Consider the following 18,990-nt stretch of genomic DNA (forward strand, 5'->3'; position numbering starts at 1 on the left):
TGGTGGTGATCCAGATTATTGTCACCATGTTGTACTGCAATTGTGTATCACTCTACGCCGTTCTTTGCAGCCATTGTGGGTATGTGTGTCGCCCGCTCAGCATTGGAGACAGTCACTAACATTGCTCAGTGATTTATTGTGTGTCTTTGGGTGGCTCAATATGACTCCAAAAATTATTTACGGACAAGTTGAAAATCTGTTAAAAGCAGTTAACATTTCCATGGCTATCATTTGGAAGGTGAGGCATGTAAGGCTGACTTGTCAGCTGTGGGTAAATTGACCGATTCAAAAAGGGAACCAGCATCAAGAGTGGTAAGAAATGTTGAGGTTCATAGCTCCCGCAAGGCTGTAGCACTTACAAGGCCTTGTTAATAAAGACATTTTTGATCAAGGTATATAGTCGCTGGGGTTTGCCTGTCTGTTATTTAGCAGCATAGCTCAAAAAGTTATAGGTGGGTTTTGATGACACCTTCAAGAAAAATCCGAAATGGAGCAAGTGATTCGATTTTGGGAGTGATTCGGATCACTGTCTGGATTCGAGATTTTTTTAAATTGATTCTTTACCAATGGTAGATAGGGCTTAGCGGAGGTCTGCGCTCTCAAAGTGCTTTTCCATTTGGTCATTGGTCATTGATCCAAAGTAAGGACAACTAACCCAGTTGGTTTACATGACTGTGACCTCAAAATAATATGTTGAAGATACCATGTGTCAAAAGTGGGCCCACATATTCTTTTGTTTGCTGTGACAAAAAACAAAACAGCATTTGCCCAGAAACTAAGTCCACTGTTCAAGAATCGGTGACCGAATCAAACCTGTCCAATGACCTACTTTGGGTCCAGACCTTTAGTCAGAAAAACTCATTGTTCAGTGATGACAAATAGTGTTAAAGGAACCCTATCATGCAAAAACAACTTTTAATACGTATTGGAACCCGTTTTGTGTATTTGGGATCTGCATAAGCCCCAAAAAGTTGAAATCAAACCATGGAGGCATGGCGAGATATTTATAAGACAATTTTGCCTTCTTTCATACTTCCTTTAAACGAACCGTTTGGAATTAGCCTCTTTGGTGACGTTTTTCCCATTAGTGATTTCAGCAGATATCTCTATATATGGTAAAGTTATACCCGAAATGCTTTGCGCAAGTCCGCCATTATCGTTCCTTCTTTTTTCCATCCTCTTTTTGGGGGCAGACTGGCTCGTACATGCACATGCATTCTCTGCTGTTGCCATTTCTAATACAAAGTAGTGTATATTTCTAACTTATATCTGTCAGTAGACTCTATATGGAAGTGCTAAAAACCAAAACATGGCTGACTAAGAGAAAACACAGTCAAAGTGGAGGCACGTAAATAAGACCGCCCACAAAATGACGCATCCTGAAGAGACAGAGAGTAGCTTGAAGATGGTCTGTAAAACAATTTATGCAAACATTTGGACCAAAGAAGCACCATTTTTAATATGTAGATAAAATATACTAATATGACACCTTTTAAAGTCTAAATTCCTAGCTTTGTGGTTAGTGTAATAGAGTATTTAGTGATAAAATATCTAAAACAGAAAAGTTGTTCCACTGAAAACAAATCACCAAAATGTGTAATTTGTCATACCCATTAAGTGTTTCATTGGTGGTAAATTGGTAAGTTAACAACTGCCAAACACATAATAGTCATTCATCTCCCATGGAATTTTAACTGTAGTTATATTTTACCAATACAAAAATAATTATAATATTGAATCAGTGTTTTTATCTGCACCAAATGTTTAATAACGTAAAAACATACACCACAACCAAAAACATTACAGCTTTGGCAGAGGTTATGAGTATGAAGTAGTGCCAGACAACCTTCAAGGGCATGTCCATATCGAGACTCTTTCGATGAAAGAAAATACCTTTGTCCCTGATAACTGATACAACTGTTATAATTGTGCACCCACTGCAAATAACAGTAAATTGTGTATGCACATGAATATAGAAGAAAAACAACATTTGAAGCTTAGAATAAGGAAACAAAGTATCTAGGAGGAGCCAGACGATTTCAGGAGCGGCAGAGCAGCTAACTTCAGTTACATAAATTTATAAAACATGCTTAGTTTTTTTTTTGCGAGTAAGGCGGGCTCCAAACACATTCTCTGAAGGAAAGCTCACTGTGCCACTCTCGGCCATAGAGCAGATAAGCAAAGTAGTAACTATATGTTTAGCCACAGAATGCATGCCAAGGGATTTCTAATACTACTGGAGATTTGTTTGGTGAATGTGGCCAAACATTAAAAATATACTTGCATTTTTTGTAACCAATTAGTGTAAGACACTGCCAAAAGAAACATGAGTTACTTGAAGTGTATACTGTCATACCATGACCATGAGGAATAAGAAAAACAGGTGGCCAGGAATATCCAGGAATATCGATACACATTTAATGGAAACATTTAAAAAAACAACCTAAAAAACGAAATGATACATACAAATTAAACATTAAAATCACAAAGCTAGGTTATCATTGCAACACTTTTTAACATTTGTAATGTCTCCAGTCAGTTGGTGATATTTTTTGATATAAAAAAATCAGAAAGCTTTGTTACTCATGTTGAATGCCACAGAAAATCGTATAAAACCATTTTATTATCATGACAAACTTCATATCAAAATGAAATGGTATGCATTGTTTGCAAATTATATTTTGAGGTTAATAAAAAAGCATCTATCTAAAGAAATTGCGCAACTCCTGACCAATAACATCAAATTTAACTATTATTTTTGGATACATGAGAAGTCTGGTGTTGAAGAAAGGTTTCAGAGCATGAGAATGTCTCTGTGCACTCAGTACATTCATAAAGAACCTCTGAATTGTCTTTGTTGTTTGGGGTACGGTCAACCATGTCATTATCTTCTATATTGTCCACATGACTCTTGTCGTTTGGGCTGTGGTCGACCAAGTCATCCTCCTCTATATTGTCCACAGGACCCTTTTCATTTGGGTTATCGTCGACCAAGTCATCCTTCTTTATATTGTCCACAGGACCCTTTTCATTTGGGGTATGGTCGACCAAGTCATCATTCTCTATATTGTCCAAATGACTCTTGTCGTTTTGGCTACAGTCGGCCAAGTCATCCTCGTCCATATTGTCCACATGGCTTTTGTCATTTGGTGTATGGCCAACCATGTTCTCCTTTTTATTGTCTGCATGACTCATGTCATTTGGACTACAGTCAACCAAGTCATCCTCCTCCATATTGTCCACATGCCTTTTGTCATTTGGGGTATGGTCAACCATGTCCTCCTCTTCTATGTTTTCTGCATTACTCTTCGTGACCAGGGCAGAATTGACATTTGTGTCACTGACCGGAGATGACAGGTCCACATCACATTTTGATTCACCGTTTGGGTGATTCTGGAGGTGAACTCCAAGTGCTGAAGCCGTCATGAAATGAGCTGAACATAAGTGACACTTATTACGACCTTTTTTGTGATATGTCAAGTGTCGCTGGTAAACATACATCAGCCCAAATGTCTTCCCACATTCTAGACACTTGTAATTGGCCCGGCCTTGTTTCCCTGATTGTTGTTTTCCATCCTGTGCTGTTCGTTCATTGTCTTTGTGAAACCGAGCTACATGGTGTGTGAGATCACAGCGCTGAGGGAAACGTCTACCACAAAGTGTACATTGATGCATTGTTCCTTTATGGTACCTCATGTGCCTTGACAAACTACTCGAATGATTGAAAACTCTTGGACAGAGTTTGCAGGAGAACAGCTTTCCATTTTGACTTGCCCTTCTACGTCTAGATCTAGGCTTTATTTTTCGTTTAGGGATTAAGGAGTCTTGATCCAGCAGATCTATTTCCTCCTGCGTCTGATGCGTCAGACGATGCTTCTTAAGGGCTGTTAGTTTTTGGAAATGGTCCCCACAAAAACCACATTTGTACGATATGTCGATCTGACTCGTATTATCACCAACATCTTCATTACCATTCTCAATGTCAAAAAGTGTGCCATTACTGTAGCAGTTTTCCAAAGGTATGTCACTGATGTTTGTGTTAAGCTCTCTACCTTTGCAGTGATTCAGTGTATGGGTTTGAAAATCTGATATCCAAAAGAAATGTAACTTGCACATCCGACAAGGATACGTTTTTTTCAAAGGCTTTTCTCCATTATTCTCAGCATTACCAGTATTGGTAATGAGGTGATTTTCTTTTTCATGAGCAACCAAAGCATACGCTTTAACAAATCGCTTTCCACAATGACTGCAGCAGTGAAACGGTTGCCTTGCATGGTCTTGGAAGTGTGCTTTCAGTTGTAGTCTACTCACAAAAGCCTTGCAGCACAAAGTACACTTGTAACCTTCCTCTGTGTTATTATACTGCTGGTGACGACGTAAACTCTGCAGGGTGTTGAATGATTTACTACATATTTCGCAGCGATAATGGCCTTTCTGAGGCTTTTCAACATTCAACGGTGATGGCTTTGGTATATTGACATCTGCATTGGACAACTGTGGTTTTTGGATTTGAACTTGGGGATTTGGAGACGGTGGTTTAGGAAGAGCAGATGGGAAGTGAGGCAAAGCTTCAGGAGATGCTGGTTTTGGAGAAGATTGTGACACTGAAAAGCCATTTACAACTGCCAATGTGCCATTTTCTTGGAGCACATATTCCCGAGGGACTTCAAACCCGTTGGATGAGCCATCAAAGGAAAAGGATTCTAAAGGTCCATGGATGGTCATGTGAGCGATAACTTGAGTGTAATGAGGGAACCCATCGCCACACTCTGTGCAGATGAAGGTACATGCTTCTCCACCAAGTGGTGCTGGAGAGAAACTACTTGATTTCTGCCTTTCCATGATGAAATTATGTGGTCCATGTGCTGAAGGCATCACTTTTCAAAATGAGACACCAAGTGAAATTTTTTCAGACTCTCACAAAAAAAGATTTCCATGGGTGGGATAAAAAGTCCACAGTATTTCAACAAACTTGGCCTCAAAATGTGTCCCTCCAGGTAGCACGTTCACTTCCGTTTTGGTTTTCCTTTATCTGAAAGACAAAAATGGGATACAAATCATTTAAGGTTTAAATAACTATTGTGATTATATTGCTTTAGGGCAGGGGTCGCTAACACGTCAATGGAGATTGACCAGTCGGTCTTTTGAATTTTACCGGCAGACCTGTAAAATATTAGGACTAACCATTCATCCATTTTGTACACCGCTTATCTTCACTAGGGCCGCGAGAAAGCCAATTGCAGGGCACTTATAGACAAGCAACCATTCATACTTACATTCATATTAATGGACAATTTAAAGTCTTCAATTGCACAAACATGTAGGAGGAAGCCAGAATACCTGTAGAAAACCCACAGGGAGAACATTGAAACTCCACACAGAGATGCCAAAACTGAGATTTTAACTCCTTACTGTGTAGCCTACATGCTAGTAAGTGAAATAGTTATATAATAATACCCCTGTGTAGAGGCACCAGCGTACGGGTTGTTGGCTCGCCATGCACACTTGTTGCGTGACTTCCAGTGTACCTTCAAACAACCCTTGAACTGACAGCATAAAATTGTTGGTATAAGTACAAGAAGTAGCATTGTTATGGTTGATGTCGTGACTGAAAAAAGAAACCGTAAAAAAAAGGACAGGCAATAATCAAGAGTTACTTACACATGCAACACTCCCATATCCATGTTTTACCTATTTGTTTTTTGATAACATGTCCAGTGTATACATGATTCCCTCAGAGGGCTTACAACTAATTTTCGAGAAGACCTTCTGCTCTGGCTGTGCAATTCCAGGAGGGTGCTGCTTGTTTTGCATGAACACCAGGTAGAATTTGAGAACAATCTGCAACTAATGCGACGACGTCTCAGTGCGACGAATGTCTATCAACAGTGCAGTGCCACTTCCACTATGAATACTCGCCTTTATTTCAGGAAAATAAACCGTTTCTTATAAGTAAGTAAGAAATAGAGAACAAGGAATGGCTAGGCATGCTAAACATTTCGCAGAACACAAAAAACATGCTAACCGCTTAAGCTTCAATGTAAAGTAGGAGTGATCGAGGCAAATATCAATACCTAATATAGTATCAGGTATATAAGCCATAATAAAGTCTTTATATTGATATATTTATTTTTCTCATTATTAAAACATTTTTGTTTTAATGGTGCAGTGTGCACAGAGTGCAGGCCCCAAAGTACCACAGGGAACGTAGGAGCCAGTTCTGCCAATATGCCAGGAATAACCTCAACCAAGACAGCTAGGAGCAAGCAAACCCAACCCAGGAAGAACACGGAAGCCAAGTAAATGGTAAATGGGTTACACTTGTATCACGCATTTCTACCTTCAAGGTATTCAAAGAGCTTTGACACTATTTCCACATTCACACATGCATTCACACTGATGGTGAGAGCTGTCATGCAAGGCCCTAACCACAACCCATCAGGAGCAAGGGAGAAGTGTCTTGCTCAAGGACACAACGGACGTGACTAGGGGATCGAACCAGGAACCCTCAAGTTGCTGGCACGGCCGCTCTACCAACCGAGCCACGCAGTCTATGAATGAGTCAGGTTACATGTGCTGAACCCCCCCCATGCCTACCACAACCATACAAACCCTGTGTGATACGAGGGGTGCAACAATTACTCAACGTTGTTGAAGAATATCGATAATATAATTTGTCGCAGACAAATTATTTTGTCGATAACTGTAGTCGGTGACATCTATCCATCCATCCATTTTGCTGGAGCCTATCTCTGCTACATTCGGCCGGAAGGCGGGGTACACCCTAGACAAGTCGCGACCTCATCATTGGTTGTATTTTTCCGAGCAGAAAAGGACCTTGCTTCCCACAGCTATATGTCTGTGATGCGGGAGCATTTGAATGGAAGGCATGTCAGGCATAAAGAGAATGCAGTCTCCGACTCTCCTTTACCTAGATAGCCAATGAACAATGAAGAGGCACAGTTGTGTGGAAAATAGCTTTCACTATCATTTCAACAAAATTCCTCCAGCTCAACTTTGTTTATACAGTCCCTGACAAAAGTCGTCACTTATCCATTTTGTAGAAACAACAGCTTATAACCTAAATTTGAATTAATCCATTGGTTTCAGAAATGGCTCATATGAAAGTTAAAACCCTCCCAAATTATGTTTAATAGAATGTTGTCTGTCTATCTATGTTGGCCCTGCAATTAGTTGGCGACTTGTCCAGGGTATACACAGCCTTCCGCCCGAATGCAGCTGGAATAGCCTCCAGCACCCCCCGGCCCTGAGAGGGACAAGCGGTAGGAAATGTATGGATGAAGTGATACAAAATACATTTGCTTCACTGAAACATGAGTAATCATTTAGTGAACACAAAGATCAGATTTTGGTAAGACAAAAAAAATTGTCGCCTACAGAGACTAATGTAAAAATTGAACAAATAATTTACTTCAAATACAGAAATATGTTGCATAACATCAGGGAACTAAAGTAGTGGTGCTGTGAGATCCATATTTACTATCTTGTATGACTTCCATGAGCTTAAATGACTGCATCCATACGGTTCAACAATGATTCATACAATTTATTGATGAAGTGATCAGGAATAGCAAAGAAAACAGTCTTACATGCCTCCCACAGTTCATAAAATTATTTGGTTTCGTCTTCCATGCTTTCTATTACATTATACCCCAGACATGCTCAATTATGTTCATGTCTGGTGACTGGACTGGTCGTCCTGGAGCACCTTAATCTTCTTTGCCTTGAGGAACTTTGATGTAGAGATTGGAGTATGTGATCAAGCACCATTCTGCTGCAAAATTTGACCCCCTTTGTGGTTGGGTACGTAAGAAGAAGCTAATACTTCTTGATATTTTAGGCCATTGATATTGCCTTACACCTTGCTATTCTCTCCCACACTTCCATACTGGATGTAACCACAAACCATGATTTTCCGCCATCAAACTTAACTGTTTTTTGGGTGCATCTCGGATCCGTGCGGGCCCCAGTAGATCTCCTGTAATATTTGCCGCGGCTGTGATGTAATTCCACCGAAAGATTAATCTAACAATTTCACCTTCTGCCACTTTTCCATGGTCCATCCTTTTAGCAGGCAAATGCCACACATTTTTTTGAATTGCCTTTTGTTTAGTGCTGGTTTCTGGACACTGATTCGACAATGGAGGCCATTTCGAGACAGATTTCTACAAACTGTTCTTGTTGACACTGGGAGCTGAGGTGACCAGGCCTGATGGAGCTCTGCTGAAGTGGAAAAGGGGCTGGCCTTGTATTTTCGAGAAAAACAGATGGTCCTCCAGAGCAGTTGTCTTGCGGGGTCTGAGGGACCTGGGCTTTTCAAAAACATCTCCGGCCTCTTCCAATCTTTTTCTTATTCTTTGTACTTGACGCTGAGACACATTGAAGGTGTCAGCCACCTCAGCAGGGGACCTGGTCTTCAGTCCCTGGATAATCAATACTTTGGTCTCAGGGTGAATCTTAGGCATGTTGTCAGAGGTCAAGTTGCAGTTGATGTGAAAGTCTGGTGTGCTGGGGTTCTTTTTATACACGCCCACTAATTGACCGGTCAATTATGATCACAGATGAGGCTGTAATTTAGGATTGGGTGTATCATGACAAGGCGACAAGACTTTTGTCTATGCAAAAAGTGACTCAGTGGGCTTTACTAAGCTGTCAATGTTAGAATGCTTTTCAGCAGTTTTGTTTGGCAACAAAACATTATTTAAAAAGCTGTTGGGATTGAAATGAGCAATTTCTTGTACAAAACAATTGATTAGCGATATATTTGAGGGGCACTTAAGATCAACTTGTACCCAAGCGACAATACTTTTGTCAGGAACTGTATGCCTATGTGCAGGTTTCTACAATCAAGATAATTAACAATGCTTGGATGAGGATTATTTTTAATGAAATATTTAAACGTAGAAGAGTAATTGTTACTTTTTGCCTGACGAATGACTGATTGCCTCCGTCAGGAGGTTATGTGATTGACAGGGTTTGTCTGTCCATCAGTGAGTCAGTTAGTTAGTTGACAACATAACCCAAAGTGTTAAGGGCAGAGTTTCATGAAACTTTCAGGATGGAATAAGCAACAAGCGTATAGAAGAGAAAAGGTGCAGACATTGTACACCTAAAGTAAAGACAACGACCTCCTCCTTTTATACAAATAAAAATGATAATTGACATAAGGAAGAGCAAAAATCCACAGGCGAGGAAGTGTAAGTGACAAGTTTAAAGTTTCTGGGGTTGCACATCGATGACCTGACCTGGAGCTTGAACACATAATCAGAGGCCAGAAGAGGCTCTTTTTCTGAGGACTCTGAAAAAGAACAGGCTTCCTGGGAAACGTTTGACCAGCTTGCTCCCACTGCACATACTGTATGAGAGCATTCTCACATTCTGCTGTACTGTGTGATACAACAGATGCAGAGAAAAAGGACCTGCAGCATGTAGTCAGGACAGCCAAAGGGATTATCAGCTCCCCCCTACTAAACCTGGGCGACATCCACTCAGAACGTCTCCTCACACGGACTTCAAAAATAAGGCAGGGTCCCTCACACCTTCTCATCCCTTCCCTAGGGTAGAGTGAGAACCCCACGCACGCACACAAACAGACTCAAATTCGGCTTTTTCCCCAGAGCTGAGGACCGACTGCAGAGATAACCCACATACCGAAGATTGACTGAGCAATAATGGACTAACTGTTTTTAACTTCTGTGTCTTTTATTGTTTTTAACCCGTCTTACCATATATATTTTTTAACTCATTAAAACATTTACAACATACGGAATATAAGGTGCATTAAAGGGGTCATATTATGATTTTTTTTCTGAATTTAAAACACTTTCTTGTAGTCTACATAACATCTAATGGCGGTTCTTTGGTCAAAATGTTGCATAGATTATGTTTTACAGACAAGTCGCTTTCTGACAGTCGCTTCAGGATGCGCCGTTTGGCGGTCTTATTTTCGTGGCTCACCTTCGACAGCGTCTTCTCTAGTGCAACAACAAGCCAGAAATGTGTCTCAAGAAAAAACGTCCGACCGGAACGCTCTAATAACTAAAGTTCCGTGGTTGAATTATGTAAACCCACTACACCGGTAGTTTTTAGCGCTTTCATAGCGAGTCTACTGACAGATATAATTTAGAACTTTGCTCTACTTTATATTAGAAATGGCAACAGCGGAGGACTAATGCCCCATAACAAGAAGATAGAGAAACAGAAGATAATCAAGTGCTGCGGCTTCAAAGTCGTACTAAAACATACTGACAGGTTTTTGAGCGCAATGTGTAATGTTCTACATTCTAAATGGAACATTTAAAGTTTTGTTGTAGTTTACTGGTGTCATTTTGCAGTCTACACGTATCTCTTATGTGTGACTACCCTCTACTGGTCACACTTATCATTACACCATGTACCAAATAAAATTGCATATTCTGTACATTAAGCGCACCGGGTCATAAGGCTCACTGTAGATTTTTGAAAGCACATAGTATTGGTGATGGGCACAGTATAGCTTCTACATCATGATAAGAAGGCAGATAAGTGTAGGGCATGATGAAATTAATACATTTACACAAAATGTTTTAGAATTTTTCCTTTCACACTTATTTTACCATCATTGACTTTGTGCTTTTTGTGTAATAAATAACATGTTATGTGTTAAAGGGGAACTGCACTTTTTTTTTTTTAATTTTGCCTATCGTTCACAATCCTTATGGGAGACAAAAAGACAAAAGTAGTTTTTTCCTACATTCCAATTTGTATTAATCTGCAATCCATTTTGCCTCAAAATCACTTTCAAATGCATCCAAAATACGCCATCCATCCATCTTCAACCGCTTAGCCGGAATCGGGTCGCAGGGACAACCCTGCGACCCTGCGACCCGTTGCTCTGGAGTTCCCTCTCCAGAGCAACATTAGCAACTTCCTCCTCGGGAATCCAAAAGCATTCCCAGGCCAGAGAGGAGATGTAATCCCCCCATCTGGTCCTTGGCCTGCCCCGGGGTCTCCTCCCAGTGGGACGTGCAATCTCTAAGGAAACGCTCGTGAGACAACTGCACGAGATGCCCCAACCACCTAAGCTGGCTCCTTTTCAAGCAAAGGAGCAGCGGCTCCAATCAGAGTCTCTCTCGGGTGACTGAACTTCTCACCCTATCTCTCAGGGAGATGCCAGCCACCCTTCTGAGGAAACTCATTTTGTATCCGCGATCTTATTCTTTCGGTCATGACCCACACTTCATGACCATAGGTGAGAGTAGGAATGTAGTTAGCTCGGTAGGCCGAGAGCTTTGCCTTCTGGCTCAGATCTCAGTGCGGTAGAGAGACTGCAATACTGCCCCAGCTGCTCCGATTCTTCGGCAGATTTACTTCTCCATCGTTCCCTCACTCGTGAACAAGACCCCGAGATACTTCAACTCCTCCACCTGGGACAGAGTCTCGTTCTCTACCTGGACTGTGCAAAACATGCCAACAATACTTAATTTACGTTCCATAATCTGTATAATAACCAAGGTGTAACAACATTGTTATTGTAAAAGCGAACACTGACAAACTATTTATTTAGTGTAGGAACACATCGCCTTGCGACGGCATGCAATGGCATTAGCCGTAAGCTACCATGTGCGTCATCAGCTGAATGGCTTTTGAGTTTGTAATGCACAACACAATGCAATAGGACACACATTTGTACTGACTGAAAACATGAACAATCATATTGCAGTTGTAAAGTTGTAACCCCCATTTAATGTTTTTGTACACAGCTCGCGCAACAGTCTATGTACTGTAGTTGTAATAACAAGCACGATGTGCTGCATGTATCAAGGTCAATATTACAGTGACTCACTCTATGGACATTTGTCTGTTTGGTCAAGCTGGCCGGTAACGTTTTTTGCAGTTGATTTTGTGTAAGCACGACATTTATGTCGGCATAGCTTAACTCAGAGCTCTGCATTTGCAGCGTCAAGTCACATCGGTCCTCACTCTCTCGGCTTCCGTCTGCTCCAATGTTTCACCCTCTCTGTGCTCGCTTCTATAACGAGCAGTTCATCCTCCATATATTCAGGTTCAAAAAGATAAGGTTGTCCAAAAATAGCCATCTCAGTCATCTATTACCAAGTTTGCGATGATTAGTACACACTCGTGTTTATTTCCGGACGTAAGCACATATTTGTCGCCGGAAGTGCGCTTCTATGGGAACGGAAATAAATGCGCTGAGGAAATAACTTCCGGTAATGTTTAAAATGACCAAAATACGGCAACTATTGTCATATTACATATTGTTATGAACGTGTCTGTTACTACATTATATACAGTTGTGGTCAAAAGTTGACATACACTTGTAAAGAACATAATGTCATGGCTGTCTTGAGTTTCCAATAATATCGACAACTCTAATTTTTTTGTGATAGAGTGATTGGAGCACATACTTGTTTGTCACAAAAAACATTCATGAAGTTTCGTTCTATTATGAATTTATTATGGGTCTACTGAAAATGTGACCAAATCTGCTTGGTCAAAAGTATACATCAATCCATCTTCTTCCGCTTATCTGAGGTCGGGTCGCGTGGGCAGCAGCCAAAGCAGGGAAGTTCAGACTTCCCTCTCCCCAGGCACTTCGTCCAGCTCTTCCTGGGGGATCCTGAGGCAATCCCAGGCCAGCCGGGAGATTGGGTCTTCCCCGTGGCCTCCTACCGGTCGGACGTGCCCTAAACACCTCCCTAGGGAGACGTTCGGGTGGCATCCTGACCAGATGCCCGAACCACCTCATCTGGCTCCTCTTGATGTGGCGGGGCCTATTTCTAAGGGAGAGCCCCGCCACTCGGCAGGGGAAACTCATTTAGGCCGCTTGTACCCGGGATCTTGTTCTTTCGGTCATAACCCAAAGCTCATGACCATAGGTGAGGATGGGAACGTAGATTGACCGGTAAATTGAGAGCTTTGCCTTCCGGCTCAGCTCCTTCTTCACCACAACGGATCGATACAGCGTCCGCATTACTGAAGACGCCGTACCGATCCGCCTGTCGATGTCACGATCCACTCTTCCCTCACTCGTGAACAAGACTCTGAGGTACTTGAACTCCTCCCCTTGGGGCAGGGTCTCCTCCCCAACCCGGAGATGGTACTCCACCCTTTTCCGGGCGAGAACCATGGACTCGGACTTGGAGGTGCTGATTCTCATCCCAGTCGCTTCACACTCGGCTGCGAACCGATCCAGTGAGAGCTGAAGTTCCTGGCCAGATGAAGCCATCAGGACCACATCATCTGCAAAAAGCAGAGACCTAATCCTGCAGCCATAAAACCAAATCCCTTTAACGCCTTGATTGTGCCTAGAAATTCTGTCTATAAAAGTTATGAACAGAATCGGTGACAAAGGGCAGCCTTGGCGGGGTCCAACCCTCACTGGAAATGTGCCCGACTTACTGCCGGCAATGCGAACCAAGCTCTGACACTGATCGTACAGGATGCGGACCGCCACGATCAGACAGTCCGAAACCCCATACTCTCTGAGCACTCCCCACAGGACTTCCCGAGGGACACGGTAGAATGCCTTCTCAAAGTCCACAAAGCACATGTAGACTGGTTGGGCAAACTCCCATGCACCCTCAAGGACCCTGCCGAGAGTATAGAGCTGGTCCACAGTTCCACGACCAGGACGAAAACCACACTGTTCCTCCTGAATCCGAGGTTCGACTGTCCTGCGTAGCCTCCTCTCCAGTGCACCTGAATAGACCTTACCGGTAAGGCTGAGAAGTGTGATCCCACGATAGTTGGAACACACCTTCCGAACGGTTCCTCTTCTTAAAGAGGAACCACCACCCCGGTCTGCCAATCCATAGGTACCGCCCCCGATACCCATGCGATGCTGCAGAGTCTTGTCAACCAAGACACCCCCACAGCATCCAGAGCCTTAAGGAACTCCGGGCACATCTCATCCGCCCCCGGGGCCTTGCCACCAAGGAGCTTTTTAACTACCTCTGCAACCTCATCCCCAGAAATAGGAGAGCCCACCACAGATTCCCCAGGCACTGCTTCCTCATAGGAAGACGTGTTGGTGGGATTGAGGAGGTCTTCGAAGTATTCCCTCCACCGATCCACAACATCCGCAGTCGAAGTCAGCAGAACACCATCCTCACCATACACGGTGTTGACAGTGCACTGCTTCCCCTTCCTGAGGCGGCGGATGGTGGTCCAGAATCACTTCGAAGCAGTTTTCCATGGCTTCCCCGAGCTCCTCCAATGTCCGAGTGTTTTCCTCCGCAACTGCTGAAGCCGCACACCGCTTGGCCTGTCGGTACCTGTCCGCTGCCTCCGGAGTCCTATGAGCCAAAAGAACCCGATAGGACTCTTTCTTCAGCTTGACGGCATCCCTCACCGCCGGTGTCCACCAACGGGTTCTAGGATTACCGCCACGACAGGCACCAACTACCTTGCGGCCACAGCTCCAATCAGCCGCCTCGACAATAGAGGTGCGGAACATGGTCCACTCGGACTCAATGTCCAGCACCTCCCTCGTGACATGTTCAAAGTTCTTCCGGAGGTGGAAATTGAAACTCTCTCTGACAGGAGACTCTGCTAGACGTTCCCAGCAGACCCTCACAATGCGTTTGGGCCTGCCAGGTCTGTCCGGCATCCTCCCCCACCATCGCAGCCAACTCACTACCAAGTGGTGATCGGTGGAAGGCTGCGCCCCTCTCTTCACCCGAGTGTCCAAAACATGAGGCCGCAAATCCGATGACACAACTACAAAGTCGTTCATGGAACTGCGGCCAAGTGCACATATGGACACCCTTATGTTTGAACATGCTGTTTGTTATGGACAATCTGTGACGAGCACAAAAGTCCAATAACAAAACACCACTCGGGTTTAGATCTGGGCGGCCATTCTTCCCAATCACGCCACTCCAGGTTTCACTGTCGTTGCCAACATGAGCGTTGAAGTCCCCCAGTAGGACAAGGGAATCACCCGGGGGAGCACTTTCCAGTACTCCCTCGAGTGTATCCAAAAAGGGTGGGTACTCTGAACTGCTGTTTGGTGCGTAAGCACAAACAACAGTCAGGACCCGTCCCCCCACCCGAAGGCGGAGGGAAGCTACCCTCTCGTCCACTGGGTTGAACTTCAACGTGCAGGCTTTGAGCCGGGGAGCAACAAAAATTGCTACCCCAGCCCGTCGCCTCTCACCTCATGCATCGCCAGTGTGGAAGAGAGTCCAGCCCCTCTCGAGAGAACTGGTTTCAGAGCCCTTGCTGTGCATCGAAGTGAGTTCGACTATATCCAGCCGGAACTTCTCCACCTCGCGCACTAGCTCAGGCTCCTTCCCCCCCCAGCGAGGTGACATTCCACGCCCCAAGAGCTAACTTATGTAGCCAAGGATCGGACCGCCAAGTGCCCTGCCTTCGGCTTCCGCCCAGCTCATAACGCACCCGACCTCTATGGCCCCTCCCATGAGTGGTGAGCCCATTGGAGGGGGGACCCACGTAGCCTCTTCGGGCTGTGCCCGGCCGGGCCCCATGGAGACAGGCGCTCACCATCGTGCCCCAACTCCGGGCCTGGCTCCAGAGGGGGGCCCCGGTGACCCGCGTCCGGGTGAGGGAAATCTGAGTCTCGGTTTTTGCATTTCCATAGAAGTCTTCGAGCTGCTCTTTGTCTGATCCCTCACCTAGGACCTGTTTGCCTTGGGAGACCCTACCAGGGGGCATGGAAGCCCCCGGACAACATAGCTCCCAGGATCATTAGGACACGCAAACACCTCTACCACGATAAGGTGGCAACTCAGAGAGGAGAGTATACATACAGCAATGTTAATATTTGGTTACATGTCCCTTGGCAAGTTTCACTGCAATAAGGCGCTTTTGGTAGCCATCCACAAGCTTCTGGCAAGCTTCCGGTTTAATTTTTGACCACTCCTTTTGACAAAATTGGTGCAGTTCAGCTAAATTTGTTGGTTTTCTGACAAGGACTTGTTTCTTCAGCATTGTCCACATGTTCTAAATGGGGTTTAAGTCATGACTTGGGGATGGCCATTCTAAAACCTTAATTCTAGCCTGATTTAGCCATTCCTTTACCACTTTTGATGTGTGTTTGGGGTCATTGTCCTGTTGGAACACCCAACTGCGCCCAAGACCCAACCTACGGGCTGATGATTTTAGGTTGTCCTGAAGAATTTGGAGGTAATCATCCTTTTTCATTGTCCCATTTACTCTCTGTAAAGCACCAGTTCGATTGGCAGCAAATCAGGTCCAGGGCATAATACTACCACCACCATGCTTGACGGTAGGAATAGTGTTACTGGGATTAAAGGCCTCACCTTTTCTCCTCCAAACATATTGCTGGGTATTGTGGCCAAACAGCTAAATTTTTGTTTCATCTGACCACAGAACTTTCCTCCAGAAGGTCTTATCTTTGCCCATGTGATCAGCAGCAAACTTTAGATGAGCTTTAAGGTGTCACTTCTGGAGCAAGGGCTTCCTTCTTGCATGATAGCCTCTCAGTCCATGGCGATGCAAAACACTGACACCTGTGTTCTAGTAGCTTCCAATTCATTACAGACCTGCTTTTTGGTGGTTCTTGGTTGACTCTTGATCATCCTGACCAATTTTCTATCAGCAGCAGGTGATAGCTTGCGTTTTCTTCCTGATTGTGGCAGTGGCAAAACTGTGCCATGCACTTTATACTTACGAACAATTGTCTGTACTGTTGCTCTTCGGACCTTAAGCTGCTTTGAAATGGCTCCAAATGACTTTACTGACTTGTTCAAGTCAATGATTCGTTTTTTCAGATCTGTGCTGAGTTCCTTTGACTTTCCCATTGTCATGTTTGTAACCGAGTCTAAAGACTGCATCACATGAGCTCTATTTAAATGAGCTCAGAGAAGTCAACAGATGTCGTCAATCATAATCACTCAAATGAAGTTAAGAAAGAGGCCATGCCATGAAGCTAATTGGATTTGATTGTAACTTTTCTACATCACCAAAATTGATAATGTATGTTGCTGTATGTATACTTTTGACCCAGCAGTTTTGGTCACATTTTCAGTAGACCCATAATACATTCATAAAAGAACCAAACTTCATGAATGTTTTTTGTGACAAACAAGTATGTGCTCCAATCAGTCTATCACAAAAAAATAAGAGTTGTAGGAATTATTGGAAACTCAAGACAGCCATGACATTATTTCCTTCACAATTGTATGTTAACTTTTGACCACGAATGTACAAACTTCCAGTGTGTAGTGGTGGAGGATTTTGAAGTTGTTTAGAGGGCTTTGAAGGCTATAATGGTGACACACATTAGCCACATCTTGAAACCATCTTTACAATCCTAAAAAAACCATACATGTATGTGTTCTTGTCTCTCATAATTTATGTGAACAATAGGCAAAAAAAAAAAAAAAAAGTGCAGTTCCCCTTTAAGTTAAAGCATAATCATTATCTACATAAATGTACCAACGAGTGCTTCAAATACAACATGCTTACATACATAAGCTACTTTTCTGCAACCTTTATTTTGTTAGAACAGTCGGACAGGATTTTGCGCAAAGCTGTTATTTTGAAGGATGGAAGTGTGCTTCTTTGTTTTAGGGCTCTTGACAGCTGCTATGTATCGAGACTGTTTTAAGAAAAAAACAAAAAACCTAAAAAAACAAAGAAAGAGTGCCTCTCAAGTTACGACTGTCATGAATTTAGAAATGACAATGTTGGAGACCCTGGGGCGGCGTGGCTCAGCTGGTAGAGTGGCTGTCCAGCAACTTAGGGGTTTCTAGTACAAATCCAGCTACCGCCGTCCATGTCACTGCCGTTGCGTTCTTGCGCAAGACACTTCACTCACCTTGCTCCCAATGCTGCTCACACTGGTGTATGAATGAATGTTTTGTGGTGGTTGGAGAGGCCATAGGCGCAAATTGGCAACAAAGTTTGCATCAGTCTATCCCACGGCTTACGTGACTACAAATGTAGCTTAGCACAATCAATGTGTGAATGAATTATGTGTTTTCAGTTCTCACTGTAAAAGTGCTTTGAGTGTCTCGAAAAGTTGTATATAAATCTAATTCATCATCATTATTAGTATTATTATTACTACAATCCTTGGCATCTGTGGTCTTGTCAACAACAACACAAGCAGAGAAGATGTGTTGCGGATATGCAGATTGTCAAGACTAGCAGCACAGTGTTTTCGACATGGCTTTTGGACAACATGTGGTCATCACACATATGCCTTGGCCAATAATCAATTAATTGTACGATTAATATAAAGAACTCAATAATTTTTCCCGCATTGATGACCACGTCTGTTTGTTTTCTTTGTCTCTCACTTCCTCACAGGGTGAAAGAGGGTTCAGAAAGTGACGGTATAAGACTTAAGCTCTGCTTTAATTTTCCCCAAACACAGGTTTGCCTTGATTCTCCCATGTAATTTAAGCCTCATCTTAGTGTAAAAGAGGCCAGCCAGTGTGGCTGTGGAAGTGTACATTGTTAAACCTCTCTCCCTGACGCCTAAGAGTTTGCATTAGAAATCGTGTTTAGCTTGGTGCCGAGCAACTCTCATTCGAAGGACCCAGGTTTCAAGCCCTCGGTTGGTCCAGGTTACAGTGGTGCTGTCACCCGGATGAGAGTAAGGTTTGGAGGGGCGAGTGTAACGGAGACCAGCCAGTGTGGCTGTGCCAGTGTGCATTGGTACACCTCACTCTCTGATACCTGAAGAGTTTGCGCTAGAAATCAAGTTGACAACTTGGGATTTTAGCTTGGTGCCTAGTTCCCTTGACTCTCACTGGAGAACCCAGGTTTGAGCCCCAGGCAGAACGGATGCAGGGGCTGGAACAGGCAGGTTATATCAACTGTCTGTATCCATGCGACAACCCTCCTGACTCGAACAAGAGAAATACATTTTTCCAAACATTCCACAAGCCTGCATACTTTTCAACCACTGGCTCAACTTTCTTATCCTTGTCGTTCAATGTCTCCTTAATCTTTTTTATCTTTATCCACAAGCTG

The sequence above is a fragment of the Nerophis lumbriciformis genome, linkage group LG04 (assembly GCF_033978685.3).
Source record: "Nerophis lumbriciformis linkage group LG04, RoL_Nlum_v2.1, whole genome shotgun sequence".
NCBI lineage: Eukaryota > Metazoa > Chordata > Actinopteri > Syngnathiformes > Syngnathidae > Nerophis > Nerophis lumbriciformis.